The sequence below is a fragment of the Martes martes genome (assembly GCF_963455335.1).
Source record: "Martes martes genome assembly, chromosome: 5".
NCBI classification, from domain to species: Eukaryota; Metazoa; Chordata; class Mammalia; order Carnivora; family Mustelidae; genus Martes; species Martes martes.
Window position 1 is genome coordinate 117361625 of NC_137892.1, and position 16938 is coordinate 117378562.

At 36.4% G+C, this 16938-nt stretch overlaps 1 protein-coding gene across 1 annotated transcript in view; it reads right to left on the reverse strand.

The window, feature by feature from the left end:
- Nucleotides 1–4800: 4800 nt before the first annotated feature.
- LOC308343878 (uncharacterized protein) overlaps nucleotides 4801–16938 on the reverse strand; it is a 391106-nt gene continuing 378968 nt past the window's right edge. Inside the window, exon 4 of the mRNA XM_080805090.1 lies at nucleotides 4801–5451. The gene's annotated coding sequence lies outside the window, so the exon portion shown is untranslated. The remainder of the gene's footprint in view (nucleotides 5452–16938) is intronic.

Sequence of the window (16938 nt, forward strand, 5' to 3'; positions counted from 1 at the left end):
TGCATCAATACATGTTCTAAATGGAGATGCTCAGTGCCAGCATGCAATAGCTTTGGTAATCATCTCATCTGCAGACCAAGAGACTGCTCTGTTTCTTCACACCCCAGGTAAGATTCTGAACCTTGGAAAAGCTAAAAACAGCTGGTGACTGGTTACTCACTCGTGTTCCCTATCCTCGAATAAAGCAAATAAGAACATAATGCAAAGATAAGACTTCTTTATTTTAAAGAAGAAAATTTCTTCAGGATTTACTCCTATATTTAAAAATTCATATACTAAAATTCCAACTCAAACATTGAAACACATCACCACCATTATAGGATTAAATAACAATGGAATGAGGGGCAGAATAAAAAGATTCCCATGAATTTCCTTTCCTCAACTGAATTTTTTAATCAAAGACTAAATTTGTTTGCAAAATGTGTCCTTTAGCATAAACACACAATTAATTGTTTTAAAAAAAAATAAGTGTTTATGGAACTGAGAGTAAACTCTGTCTATTCTATTAAGTTGATTGTAGGTCCTAAAAGGGGATACTAGGAGCACCTGGGTGGCTCAGTCGGTTGGGACTCTGACTCTTAGTTTCAGCTCAGGTTATGATTTCAGGTCCTGGGATCCACCCTATGTCTGTGCCTGCTCAGCAGGGAGTCTGCTTGTCTTCCTCTCCCTCTGCCTCTACCCCTACTCGTGCTCTCTCTCTCTCCAAAATACTTAAATAATTTTTAAAAAATTTTTAAAAAGGGGGGGTTGTAAAATATAAAGAACCTAAGATCTGATGTTAGAAATGATCCAGTGTTATTTCATGTCTTTTGTCAACTAGTTGGAGGATAATATCTCTGTCTTTTTCATTAAATTATACAAACGGTCTGCAGTGGGATCTTTTTTTTTCTTTTAAGATTTTATTTATTTATTTATTTGACAGAGAGTAAGAGAGAGAGAGCACAAGCAGAAGGAGCAGCAGAGGGAGAAGCAGACTTCCTGCTGAGCAGGGAGCCCTATGTGGGACTCGATCCCAGGACCCTGGGATCATGACCTGAGCTGAAGGCAAATGCTTAATGACCGAGCCACCCAGGCATCTCTGCAGTGGGATCTTAATAGAGAAGGACTCCTCACCCACTGCTGATAAGGATCATCTCCACAGTTAAAAGAAAGAGCTTCAGTTTTACTTTTTCTCTTTTTCTTCTATTATAATTCATTCTACCCAATAATTCAATTGTACAAACATTGCACACCCACTAGGAGCAAATGACAGTGTTAAATGTGCACAAAAAGACCCCAGGCAGCCTAAAGTAAAAAACTTTCCTTTATTTGTATGTTAACTAAAGACATATTTATTACCAACAGCAAAGGCAGCACACCGTTATTAAATCTACCATGTGTAAATGTATTTAGGAAAAACTCCTTTTTTCCCCCTTTTTTCCTTCATGCCTAATTATCTTTAACACTACTATTTCAGGGTTTACTCCTGTTTCTGGATCCTTAGGGATCCAGAGAGATGTGAGATGTGCTACCAGACTTTGAGGACTGCCTAGCACCCCTGCTTGGACACTCCTGCAAATATCTAGCCAAGAAAAATCCAAATGATTTAAAGATGAATAGTAAAAAAGGAGTAAGTACAGCATTGATGCAAATATACTGTGGCGAAGAAAGTGGAGAAGGGCAGCAAAATTCACTGGTAGATAAAGAACACTCACTAGAAAAGTATTAAAGGGAAGCAGGCTTTTTTTTTTTTTTTTTAAGTGACCAAACTTCATTTCATGAATTTAAAAACAATAGTGAAACAAACATGCCTACAAAGGAATACTACAAAACAGAGACACAGAATGCCAGGTAACAGATGATAAGACTATAGATGATGAAACAAGAACTGGCAGGACTCAGTAAGAAATACAAAGAAATGTTTGAAAAATAAAAACCTTCCACCTTTAACAAACAAATGGGAAAACAGACACTGTAGGATGTTCAGTAAGAGAAATAATAGACAAGAGAGGCAAACAATACGGAATAAAGAGTTTAATAGGATTCATGGTTAAAGATACTTATAAAAAAAGGATAAGAAGTTGTAGCAATCATGTAATTGGAGTACACATTCAATAAAACAAAGGCAATGGACCAGAACACATATGGAGAATAAGATCTAAGAAAACTTTAGAGATGAATTTACTCACTGAAAGATGTTAGCATGTACCAGAAAAAAATGATACAAGAAGATAAACAATGATAATATCTAGGAAAGTCTTGAATTTTAAAGACAAAGAAAGAATACTCTGGAGTCAGTGAGCCACAATTAAGTCAGTTATAAGGTGGAGAAAAATGCTCCCAGTTTTTCCACTTCAATATTCAATAAATAGCAAGAGACAGTGAGAAATATCTATAACATTGTTTGGAAACTTTACCTCAAAAAAAAAAAAGGTAAACAAATATTGAACTCTGGTTCCTAACATGCATGCTGAAGTATTTGGGGGACAGGCTGTACTAATATCTATTGCTTATGTTTAAATGCATGAAAAAATAAAATGGATTGAAGAAGTGTTGGCTAGAGGGCTAGGTATGTGATAAAGCAAATACAATAAAATATTAATTGTAAAATCCAGATCATGAGAATATGAGATACTTATTATAAAACCCTATAGCTTTTCTCAACATTGGAGGGTTGTGAATCCTTAGCATTAAACATTTCTATCAATAAAATAGAAAATGAAAACAAAAGAATTTTATGATTTTAAAAGTTATAAATAAAACAATAAAGTAAACCAAAAGAAAGCATAAGGAGATAAGAAGAATAAAACCAGAAAGTAATGAGTTATACAACAGAATGGGAAAACTAATGACAAAATCAAAAGCAAGTTATTTTTTAACTTTGAATTTTGCAATACTTTTTGGTATGCAGAAAAATTACAAAATCAGTACATAGAGATCCTGTATGTCCATTATCCCACTTCCCCAGTGTTAACATATTGCATAACTGTAGTGCAACCATTGAAACCAGACAATTAAACAAATGCAATACCATTAGTGAATCTACAGACTGTACTCAAACTCAAACTTGGCCAGTTTTCCCACAAATCCCCTTTTTCTGGCCCAGGATGCAGTCCACGACTCCACATTGCATTTAGTTTAGTCTCCTCCAATATGTGACAATTCCTAGCTTTTCCTTAACCTCATGACCTTGACATTTTTGATGAGTATTTGTTAGCTGTTTTCTGGAACGTCCTCCAATTTGGGTTTCTTTAGTATTTTCTCATAATCGGATTCAAGTTTGAGTCTTTGGCAAAAATATCTCAGAATTACACTGTATCCGAACATACCGATGTTTGTATGTCTCATTACTGATGATGTCAACTTGGTAAGGAGGGATAGGCCATGTTTCTGCATTGTAAAGCTACTATTTTTCCCCTTGTAGTTAATGAATATCTTCTGGGGAAATATTTTGACACTATGTAAATATGTTGCTTTTCACTGATTGATTTTAGTACTCACTGATGGTTCTTGATTACAATTACTGCAGTGTCCGGCTAATAGTGCTTCTTCTTTTTATCATTTGTTCTACATTTATTAATGGGGTGCTACTATAAGGAAGAGCGGCATCTCTCCCCATTTATTCATTCAATCATTTATTTATATTGACAGAGACCCATGGATGATTTAGTTTATTTTACAGATTATAATGCAATCTAGCATTTTTAATTCTCTTGTCCAAAATGTCTGTGCTGGACACTGGTAGCTTCTTCAAGTTGTTTTCAGTATCCTTTCAAACAAGTCCCCAGCAATGAAAAAATATGTCTTTACTTCTGGAGTCACAGTTCCTTCTAGGCTCATCTTGTCTGTTTTCTCTGCTGCATCCTTGAAATCCACTATTTCTTAAAGAAGCCCTGGTTCCTACTGTTGGAGAACGATCTATGGAAAGCACACCTGAAGTATTGGGTTCAGTGTCTAGCCCCTCTCTGTGGACACACCTAGGAAGTGTCTGTACATGTGTATACTAACACCTGCATACACATATCTCTCCATTTACGTCGGTATTTATGTATCTACTAAAAAGTATTAGTTCCTATTAATATCTCTAATTTTAATCCAACACCACACAGCCTATTCTCTGCCTTCTCCCTTTGCTTATTTTAACTTGTTTCTCTGAAAATAAGAAACCTGCTTTCATTACATGTATTAATTTGTACAGTTCTAGTGTATGCATAGTTTCAGGCTTGCTCACCATATCCCTACGAGAACCACATTTAGTGGCTAGCACACAATATTTATGTACAGTTCTTTTTGTCATTAGCCCTGTAGTGTACAGTACAAATACTATTTCCAGAGCTGCTTAGGTTTGTTCTTTTCTTCCCCATCCCCTTCAGTGTGCTTGTTATTCATCTGTAATACAGTTAGTTTCATTTGTGATTTTCATATTCTATTTTGGATTCCACCCATATCCCAGTGGATACTAATTTTCTTTTTCAGCATGTGAAGTATTACCATGGTTCTAAGCATCAGAGCTAAACAAAAACATTCTTAGTAATGCATTGTTCCCCACTCATCTCTCCTACCCCATTCTCATCCCCTCATTCTTTTTACCCCATTACTAACCATCCCTGTAGGTAACCAATCTTCTTAGTTTATGGTTTACCCTTCCTGTATTCCTTTTGCCCAAATAAAGAGATACATGCATTTTTTTTTAAATATCTTTTCCTTTCTTACCTGAATGTTTACATATTCTTCTGGCCTTTCAAAACTGGTTATTTTGAAACTAAAATAAAGGATAAACTACCTAACCTAAACAAGAAAAAGAGAAAAACACATTTTTTAATAAAATTATTAAAGTTTTACAAAGTAAGAAACAATTTTATTCAGCTCTATGTCAATAAATTTGAAAACATAGATGAAATGGGTAACATTCTTGGAAAACATACCTTACCAAAGCAGACTCTAAAAAGGATGGAAAAATGTAAACTCTAATTTTCAAAGAAGACATAGAGAAATTAGTTTGGTTATAATCATTCTTCATTCCTGCATCTCTACATGTCCAGATGATTTCACAGGGGAATTTTCTGATCTTAAAAATAATTCCAACACTACCTAAAATGAAACAAGGACCTGGCAAATATCAAGCATGTGCTCCTATAGACACACATACACATACACAAATAATGAAACTACTGGCCCAATTAACTTATGAATATTGAAGCTTATTAAATAAATATTAACAAACACAATCTAATAACATACTTTTAAAAATAACACATCTGACCATTGGGGTTTATTCTAAAAATAAAAGGAATTTGCAGTATTAAGATATCCATTGGGACACCTGGGTGGCTCAGTCAGTTAAGCATCCATCTCTTGATTTCAGCTCAGGTCATGATCTCAGGACTGTGAGATCAAGCGCTGCATTAGGCTCCATGTCCAGCGTGGAGCCTGCTTAAGATTCTCTCTCTCCCTCTGTATTCTCCCCTCCACCTAAAAAAAAAGATATCTATTAATATATTAATATGATCTATCATATTAACATAGATTTATGCCTAAAAATCTTATGATCTTCTATCTCCATATACGTTGAGAAATCATTCAAAAAAGTCAATCATTCTTAACAAAAATACCCAATAAGATTTAAAAAAAAATATATCTCAAGCCAATAATCACTGGAAAACACTAGAGTCATGTTTTTCTCAACAAATGTTCTATTAACATTTTACCCCTGAGTCACGCATACTAAATTCCAGAAGCAACTTCCCTGAATTATTATAAAAACAAAATATACCTGACATTCCCAAATGTCCCTCTAAGGAATTGGTATCACCCAAATGTGAGAACCACTGAACAGTGAGTATTTCCACTACAGTGACAGTCAAGACAATCATACACTACCATTGCACTATTCGTTTTTTTTTTTTAAGATTTTATTTATTTCTTTGACAGTTAGAGATCACAAGTAGGCAGAGAGGCAGGCAGAGAGAGAAAGGAGGAAGCAGGCTCCCTGCTGAGCAGAGAGCCCGATGTGGGGCTCGATCCCAGGACCCTGGGATCATGGCCTGAGCTGAAGGCAGAGGCCTTAACCCACTGAGCCACCCAGGCGCCCCCATTGCACTATTCTTTAACACTGTACTGGAAGTACTGGAAAACACAATTAGAAAAGAAAAAGAAAATATGTGTACGAATGTTAGAATTGAGGTAATCTACTACTTTTTGAAGATGACACTTAGTATGCCTGAAAAACCTAAGAGAATTATTCAAAAATGATTATAAAAAATTATAGAGTGAAATAAGATTGAAAATTTGTATAGAGAAATCAATAATCTGTATGTATAAACATATAAATAAACAATAACCACTTAAAAGATATGATGAAAAAAGAGCATAGTTATATTAGCACAACATAAATAAAACTATTGGGGATAAATTAACTATCAAAATGTGACACTAAATAAGAAGAAAACTTTAAAACAGAGCTGAAGGATACAAAATAGCATTTAAATAAATTAAAACACCATACTTTTTGACAGAAAGACTCAATATAATGAAGATTAAAATTCTTCTTTTGTTAATTTATAAATGTAATGTAATCCCAATTTTTTAAAAAGGGTTTTCTTGTGGGGTTAGTTTGGAATTAGACATTCTCATTTTATCTTCATATATATGTGTGTGTGTGTATATATATATACACACTTCATATATATGTGTGTGTGTGTATATATATGTATATATATACACATATATATGTGTGTGTATATATGTGTGTGTGTATATGTGTGTGTGTGATTATATATGTGTGTGTGTACATATATATATATATAAAATGTGTGTTATGTATATGTATATTATGTGTGTGTGTGTGTGTGTGTGTGTGTGTGTGTAATGACCAGTAAGACTTTGAGGGGAAGGGGAGGGCAGAATCTTTCAAGAGCAATGAGAGCATCCTATTATTATCAAATGTTAAAATATAAAGACTCCATACCAGCATAATGCTATTTAAGTGTTGAAAGAAGAAAATCACCAGCCAAGAATTCTGTATCCACCAAAATTATCCATCAGAAGTGAAGAAATAAAAACTTTTTCAGACAAACAAAAATTGAGAGAATTAAACCTGACTTGCAAGAAATATTAAAAGAAGTTCTTTAGGAAAAAGAAAAATAATATGAAATTCTGATAAACATTTAAAAAGGAGCATCAGAGAAAAAATAAAGAAGGTAAGTTAAAATATTTCATTTGTCATTCATCTAATAATTTGTTCAGAATAATAATAGCAATATATATTCAATGGCTCTGATTTGTAGATAAGTGAAATGAGTAACAGTAATGTCATAAAAAGATATAAGAGGGAAGAATTGGGAATACTGTGTTATATAAAATAACCTCATTAACCACAAAGTAGCATAATTAATTTTTATATATGTAAGATACATAAATGGTATATATGTTCATAGTATAGTGTCTATATATGAATAAATTTAGATATACTGTATATTGCAAACTTAGGGAAACCACTAGAAGAATTCTACTAGCAGGGTGCTCAGGTGGCTCAGTCAATTAAGCATCTACCTTTGGCTTAGGTCATGATCCCAGGCTCCTGGGATGGAGCCCTGAGTTGGGATTCCCACTCAGTGGGGAGTCTGCTCCTACCTCTGCCTCTCCCTCTGCTTGTGCTCTCTCTCACGCACATGAGCGAATGAGTAAAACCTTTTTAAAAAATTAAATAAAAGAATTTCATTCTAATACTTTTATTCTATTCTATTTATACTAAGAGAGCAAAGAAAATGAAATCATATGAAATGCTCAATTAAAGCCATTGAAGGAAAGGAGTGGAAAACAAAAAGATACAAAGAACTAGGGAAATGAATACAAATTAATTACAAATATAGAAGATATTAATCCAAATATGTCAATAATCACTTTATAATTTTAAATATTTATTTATTTGTTTGTCTATTTATTTATTTATTATTTTTGAGAGAGAGAGGGCATGTGCATACAAGTAGGGGAAGGGGCATAGGAGGAACGAGAGAGAACATCAAGCAGAATTCATAGTGAGTGTGGAGCCCAACACAGGGCTCAATCTCATGACCCTGAGATCATGACCTGAGCTGAAATCAAGAGTCAGATGCTTAACAGACTGAGCCATCCAGGTGCCCCTCAAGAATCACTCCATAATCACTTTAAATGGAATGGTATAAGCACACCAAATAAAAGACAAAGACTATTAGACTATTAGAGAACAGTTTAAAGAAAAAAAAAAAGACCCAATTATACACTGTCTATAAGGTATGTATGTTAAACATAAAGACAAATAAACCAAGGATAAAGAGAGACAAAACATGCTAATACTAGTCAAGGGAAAGCTAGGGTGACTATATTAATTTCAGACAAAACAGACTTTATCAGTGATAAGGAGGGCATTAGATAATGATAAAAAGGTCAATGTTCCAGGAAGACATAACAATCCTTACTGTGCATGTGCCTAACAGTGTCAATGAGGTAAAAAGTGACAGAACTCCAAGAAGAAAAAGATATATTCACTATTATGTTTGAAGACTTCAACACCCCTTTCAATAATTGACAACCCAGCAGGTAGAAGATCTGTGAATGTATAGTTGAACTGAATAGGACCATCAATCAACTGGATCAAACTGACTTTTATAGAATACTTCACCCAACAACAGCAGAATACACATTCTTCTCAAGCTCACATGGAACCTTCACCAAGATAGACCAAATTATGGACCATAAAACACACTCTAAGAAATTTAGAAGAATAGAAATTAAATAAAGTATGCTCCCAGACCATAGTGGAATTAAACCAGGAATCAATAATAAAAAGATAGCTAGAAATTCACAAAATATCTGGAAATTAAACAACACACTTCTAAATAACATATTGGTTAAAGAAGAAGTATCAAGAGAAATTTTAAAATATTTGAAAATAGAAATGCAACTTACAAAAAATTGTGGGATATAGTAAAAATAATGTTTAAAAGGAAATTTATAGGGGCACCTGGGTGGCTCAGTGGATTAAAGCCTCTGCCTTCAGCTCAGGTCATGATCTCAGGGTTCTGGGATCAAGCCCCGCATCGGGCTCTCTGCTCAGCAGGGAGCCTGCTTCCTCCTCTCTCTCTGCCTGCCTCTCTGCCTACTTGTGATCTCTGTCTGTCAAATAAATAAATAAAATCTTTAAAAAAAAAAAGGAAATTTATAACATTGAATGCATATATTAGAAAAAAAGAAAAATCTAAAATTAACAATCTAAACTTCCATCTTAGGAAACTACAAAAAGGAGAGCCAATTAAATCCAAATTAAACAGGAAAAAAGGGGCACGTGGGTGGCTCAGAGGGTTAAGCCTCTGCCTTGGGCTCAGGTCATGGTCTCAGGGTCCTGGGATCGAGCCCCACGTCGGGCTCTCTGCTCAGCGGGGAGCCTGCTTCTCCACCACCCCCCCCCCCGCCCGCCTGCCTCTCTGCCTACTTGTGATCTCTCTCTCTGTGTCAAATAAATAAATAAAATCTTTAAAAATAATAAAATAAAAATAAAATAAACAGAAAAAAAATTTTAAATAGAGCAGGAATCAATGAAATTGAGAACAAGAAAATAATAAAATCAATAAAACCAAAAGCTGTTTTCTTTTGGAAAAAATCAATAAAATTCACAAACCTCTAGCTAGGTAAAGTAAGAGGAAAAAAGAGAGAAAACACAAATAACTAATATCAAAAACGAAAGATGGGCCATCACTATCAATCTTATGGACATTAAAAGGATAATAAATGTGTGTTTGGCAATTCCATGCCCACAAATTTGATAACCTAGATGAAATGGACCAACTCTTTGGAAGGTATAATGTATCAAAACTTATAAAAGGATAAAAAAAGTAATCTGAATATGCCTGTATGTATACAGAAATTGAGTCAATAATTACTAAATTTCCAAAAGACATAGCATCAGGCCACTCATAATAAAAACTCTCAGCAAGCTAGGAATGGAGTTTTCAACATAGTAAAACATAGTAAAGAACATTTTCAACATAGTAAGAACGTTTTCAACATAGTAAAGAACATGTACAATAGAGCTAACATAATACATAATGTGAGTTTCTAGATACTTTCCCCAAAGTATATGAACAAAGCAATGATGTCCCCTCTTCCCACTGCTTTTCAACAACCTACTAGATGTTCTAGTTAATGCAATAAGGCAAGAAAAAGAAATAAAAAGTAAACAGACTGGGAAGGAAGAAATAAAACTGTCTTTGTTCCCAGATGACATGAGAAGTTATGTAGAAAACCTCTAAGAATCATTAGAAAAATTTCCAGAACAATAAGTGATTACAGCAAGGTTGTAGGATATAAAGTTAATATACAAAAGTCAATCACTTTCCTATATTCCAACAAACAACAATTGGAATTTAAAATTTAAAACATAGCACCATTTACATTAGCATCCCATTCCCCCATTAAATTGAAATACATCGGTATAAATATAACAAAATATATGCAAGATCATATAAGGGAAGTTCCAAAACTCTGATGAAAGAAGTTAAATATCTAAATAAATAGATATTCCACATTCATATATAGAAAGACCAATATTGTTAAGATGTCAATTCTTCTCACGTTGATATAGAAATTCAATGCAATCCCAATAAAATCCTGGTAAGTTACTTTTTGTATATTAACAGGGTGATTCTAAATTTTATATGAAAAGGCAAAATATCTAGAATCGCCAACCCAACTCTGAAGAATAATAAAGTCAGAGAACTAACTCTACCTAAATGTAAGACTTAATTACAAGGTTACAATAATAAAGACAGTGTGGTACTGGCAAAAAATAGATAAATAGATTACAGAAAAAAATAAAAACCCCCAAAATAGACTCACACAAAAATAATCAACTCATATTTGACAAAGGAGCAAAGGTAATTCAATAATGAAAGGATATTTTTTAAAAACAAATCATGTTGGAACAACTGGACATTCACACACAAAGAAATAAGCCCAGTTCTTGCACTTTTCATAAAAATTAACTCAAAATAGACCACAGACCAAAATGTAAAATGCAAAACCATAAAACTTCTAGGTGAAAATACAGGGAAAAATCTAGGTGACTTACACTGGGGAGGGTATGTGCTATGGTGAGTGCTGTGAATCGTGTAAGACTGATGATTCAGAGACCTGTACCCCTGAAGTAAATAATACATTATATGTTAATTTAAAAAAATCTAGGTGACTTTGGGCTTGGTGTTGAGTTTTTAGATATAACACAAAAAAGTACAATCCAAGATGGGGAGCTTGGGTGGCTCAGTTGGTTAAGTATCTGCCTTTGGCTTAGGTCATGATCCCAGGCTCCTGGGATGGAGCCCAGAGTTGGGAATCCTCACTCAGTGGGGAGTCTGCATCTCCCTCTGACCCTCCCACCTCCTCCCCCATGCTGTGCATCCTCTCTCTCTCTCTTTTTCTGGCAAATAAATAAAATCTTCAAAAAAAAATGTACAACCCATGAAAGAAAAAATTATGTTAGACTTCATTAAGATTACAAACTTCTGCTCTGCAAAAGACACTTATGAAAATGAAATGGCAAGTCATAAACCGAGAGAAAATATTTGCAAAACATATCCAATAAAAAACTTGTATCCAAAATATGCAAAAAACTCTTTGGGCACCTGGGTGGCTCAGTCAATTTAAGCATCTGACTCTTGATTTTGGCTCAGGTCATAATCTCAGGGTACTGAGATTGAGCCCTGAGTCAGGTTATGCACTGGGCATGAAGCCTACTTAAGATTCTCTCCTCCTCTCCCTTAGCCCCTCTCCTCCCCTACTAGGGCACTCACGCTCTCTAAAAATAAATAAATAGGGAGGAGACAAGATGGCGGAGAAGTAGCAGGCTGAGACGACATTGGGTAGCAGGAGATCAGCTAGGTAGCTTATCTAACCATTGTGAACACCTACAAATCCAACGGGAAATCAAAGAGAAGAAGAGCAACAATTCTAGAAACAGAAAATCGACCACTTTCTGAAAGGTAGGACCTGTGGAGAAGTGAATCCAAAGCGATGGGAAGACAGACTGTGGGGGAGGGGCCGGCTCCCGGCAAGTGGCAGAGCAATGGAGCACAAAATTGGGACTTTTAAAAGTCTGCTCCACAGAGGGACATCGTCCAGAGGCTAAACTGGGGGGAAGCACAGACGGGGTCAGCGTAACCCCAGGTCCTGCGGGGTCACAGAAGGACAGGGAGTGTCTGAGTGCCACAGAGCTCACAAGAATTAGAGCAGGGTAGCCGGCTACAGCAACAAAGCCGAGGAGTGAGCTCTCAGCCTGGGGTTACCTTGTGCCGGTCGCAGGCTGGGTGGGCTTGGAGCGCGGCTGGAGGCCACAGAGACGGAAACGACCGGGCACATTTCTCCAAGTGCCAGCAGTTGACTGCTTTCCTACCGGCGCGACCGCAGGCCAGGGAGGTGGGGAGGTTGGGCGCTTTTCTCTGAGGGCGCACTGAGGAGCGGAACCCCAAGCTCTCAGCTCCTCTGGGCCGAGAGATTGGGAGGACACCATCTTCATTCCCGTCCTCCGGAACTCTACGGAAAGCGCTCAGGGAACAAAAGCTCCCGAAAGCAAACCCGAGCGGATTACTTAGCCCGGCCCCTGGCAAGGGCGGTGCAATTCTGCCTGCGGCAAAGACACTTGAGAATCACTACAACAGGCCCCTCCCCCAGAAGATCAACAAGAAACCCAGCCAAGACCAACTTCACTCACCAAGAACAGCGGAATTCCACAGCAGGAGAAAGCAAATCTTATCTGGACAAAATGACAAGGCAGAAAAACTCACCACAAAAAAAAGAACAAGAGGCAGTACTGAAGGCTGGGGACCTAATCAATACGGACATTGGTAATATGACAGATCTAGAGTTCAGAATGACGATTCTCAAGGTTCTAGCCGGGCTCGAAAAAGGCATAGAAGATATTAGAGAAACCCTCTCCAGGGAGATAAAAGCCCTTTCTGGAGAAATAAAAGAACTAAAATCTAACCAAGTTGAAATCAAAAAATCTATTAATGAGGTGCAATAAAAAATGGAAGCTCTTACTGCTCTGATAAATGAGGCAGAAGAAAGAATTAGTGACATAGAAGACCAAATGACAGAGAATAAAGAAGCTGAGCAAAAGAGAGACAAACAAATACTGGACCATGAGGAGAGAATTCGAGGATAAGCGACCCCATAAGACGACACAACATTAGAATAATTGGGATTCCAGAAGAAGAAGAGAGAGGGGAGCAGAAGGTATATTGGAGACAATATTGGAGAGAATTTCCCTAATATGGCAAAGGGAACAAACATCAAAATCCAGGAGATGCTAAGAACACCCCTCAAAATCAATAAAAATAGGTCCACACCTCGTCACCTGATAGTAAAATTTACAAGTCTTAGTGACAAAGAGAAAATCCTGAAAGCAGCCCGGGAAAAGAAGTCTGTAACATACAAGGGTAAAAACATTAGATTGGCAGCGGACCTATCCACAGAGACCTGGCAGGCCAGAAAGAACTGGCATGATATATTCAGAGCACTAAACGAGAAAAACATGCAGCCAAGAATACTATATCCGGCTAGGCTATCATTGAAAATAGAAGGAGAGATAAAGAGCTTCCAGGACAAACAAAAGCTGAAAGAATTTGCAAACACCAAACCAGCTCTACAGGAAATATTGAAAGGGGTCCTCTAAGCAATGAGAGACCCTAAAAGTAGTAGGTCAGAAAGAAACAGAGACAATATACAGTAACAGTCACCTTACAGGCAATACAATGGCACTAAATTCATATCTCTCAATAGTTACCCTGAATGTTAATGGGCTCAATGCCCCAATCAAAAGACACAGGGTATCAGAATGGATAAAAAAACAAAACCCATCAATATGCTGCTTACAAGAAACTCATTTTAGACCCGAAGACACCTCCAGATTTAAAGTGAGGGGGTGGAAAACAATGTACCATGCTAATGGACATCAGAAGAAAGCTGGGGTGGCAATCCTTATATCAGATCAATTAGATTTTAAGCCAAAGACTATAATAAGAGATGAGGAAGGACACTATATCATACTCAAAGGGTCTGTCCAACAAGAGGACCTAACAATCTTAAATATCTATGCCCCTAACATGGGAGCAGCCAACTATATAAACCAATTAATAACAAAATCAAAGAAATACATCGACAGTAATACAATAATAGCAGGGGACTTTAACACTCCCCTCACTGAAATGGACAGATCATCTAAGCAAAAGATCAACACGGAAATAAAGTCCTTAAATGACACACTGGACCAGATGGACATCACAGATATATTCAGAACATTCCATCCCAAAGCAACAGAATACACATTCTTCTCTAGTGCACATGGAACATTCTCCAGAATAGACCAAATCCTGGGTCATAAATCAGGTCTCAAACGGTATCAAAAGATTGAGATCATTCCCTGCATGTTTACAGACCACAATGCTCTGACGCTAGAACTCAATCACAAGAGGAAATTTGGAAAGAACACAAATACATGGAGACTAAACAGCATCCTTCTAAAAAATGAATGGTCAACCAGGAAATTAAAGAAGAATTGAAGAAATTCATGGAAACAAATGATAATGAAAACACAACAGTTCAAAATCTGTGGGACACAAAAAAGGCAGTCCTGAGAGGAAAATATATAGCGGTACAAGCCTTTCTCAAGAAACAAGAAAGGTCTCAAATACACAACCTAACCCTACACCTAAAGGAGCTGGAGAAAGAACAACAAAGAAAGCCTAAACCCAGCAGGAGAAGAGAAATCATAAAGATCAGAGCAGAAATTAATGAAATAGAAACTAAAAAAACAATAGAACAAATCAACAAAACTAGGAGCTGGTTCTTTGAAAGAATTAATAAGATTGACAAACCCCTGGCCAGACTTATCAAAAAGAAAAGAGAAAGGACCCAAATAAATAAAATCATGAATGAAAGAGAAGAGATCACAACCAACACCAAAGAAATACAAACAATTATAAGAACATACTACGAGCAACTCTACGCCAACAAATTTGACAACCTGGAAGAAATGGATACATTTCTAGAGACATATAAACTACCACAACTGAACCAGGAAGAAATAGAAAACCTGAACAGACCCATAACCAGTAAGGAGATTGAAACAGTCATCAAAAAACTCCAAACAAACAAAAGTCCAGGACCAGACGGCTTCCCAGGGGAATTCTACCAAACATTTAAAGAAGAATTAATTCCTATTCTCCTGAAACTGTTCCAAAAAATAGAAATGGAAGGAAAACTTCCAAACTCATTTTATGAGGCCAGCATCACCTTGATCCCAAAACCAGACAAGGATCCCACCAAAAAAGAGAATTACAGACCAATATCCTTGATGAACACAGATGCGAAAATTCTCACCAAAATACTGGCCAGTAGGATCCAACAGTACATTAAAAGGATTATTCACCATGACCAAGTGGGATTTATTCCAGGGTTGCAAGGTTGGTTCGACACCCGCAAATCCATCAATGTGATACAATACATTAATAAAAGAAAGAATAAGAACCATATGATACTCTCAATAGATGCTGAAAAAGCATTTGACAAAGTGCAGCATCCCTTCCTGATTAAAACTCTTCAAAGTGTAGGGATAGAGGGCACATACCTCAATATTATCAAAGCAATCTATGAAAAACCCACCGCAAATATCATTCTCAATGGAGAAAAACTGAAAAACTGAAAGCTTTTCCGTTAAGGTCAGGAACACGGCAAGGATGTCCGTTATCACCACTGCTGTTCAACATAGTACTAGAAGTCCTAGCCTCAGCAATCAGACAACAGAAAGAAATTAAAGGCATCCAAATCGGCAAAGAAGAAGTCAAACTATCACTCTTTGCAGATCATATGATACTATATGTGGAAAACCCAAAAGGCTCCACTCCAAAACTGCTAGAACTTGTACAGGAATTCAGTAAAGTGTCAGGATATAAAATCAATGCACAGAAATCAGTCACATTTCTTTACACTAACAACAAGACAGAAGAAAGAGAAATTGAGGAGTCAGTCCCATTTACAATCGCACCCAAAACCATAAGATACCTAGGAATAAATCTAACCAACAAGGCAAAGAATCTGTACTCAGAAAACTATAAAGTACTCATGAAAGAAATTGAGGAAGACACAAAGAAATGGAAAAATATTCCATGCTCATGGATTGGAAGAACAAATATTGTGAAAATGTCTATTCTACCTAAAGCAATCTACACATTTAATGCAATCCCTATCAAAATCCCATCCATTTTTTTTAAAGAAATAGAACAAATAATCCTAAAATTTATATGGAACCAGAAAAGACCTCGAATAGCCAAAGGAATATTGAAAAAGAAAGCCAAAGTCGGTGGCATCACAATTCCAGACTTCAAGCTCTATTACAAAGCTGTCATCATCAAGACAGTATGGTACTGGCACAAAAACAGACATATAGACCAATGGAACAGAGTAGAGAGCCCAGAAATAGACCCTCAACTCTATGGTCAACTAATCTTCGACAAAGCAGGAAGGAATGTCCAATGGAAAAAACACAGCCTCTTCAACAAATGGTGCTGGGAAAATTGGACAGCCACATGCAGAAAAATGAAACTGGACTATTTCCTTACACCACACACGAAAATAGACTCGAAATGGATGAAGGACCTCAATGTGAGAAAGGAATCCATCAAAATCCTTGAGGAGAATGCAGGCAGCAACCTCTTTGACCTCAACCGCAGCAACTTCTTCCTAGGAACATCGCCAAAGGCAACGGAAGCAAGGGCAAAAATGAACTATTGGGACTTCATCAAGATCAAAAGCTTTTGCACAGCAAAGGAAACAGTTAACAAAACCAAAAGACAACTGACAGAATGGGAGAAGATATTTGCAAACGACATATCAGGTAAAGGGCTAGTATCCAAAATCTATAAAGAGCTTAGC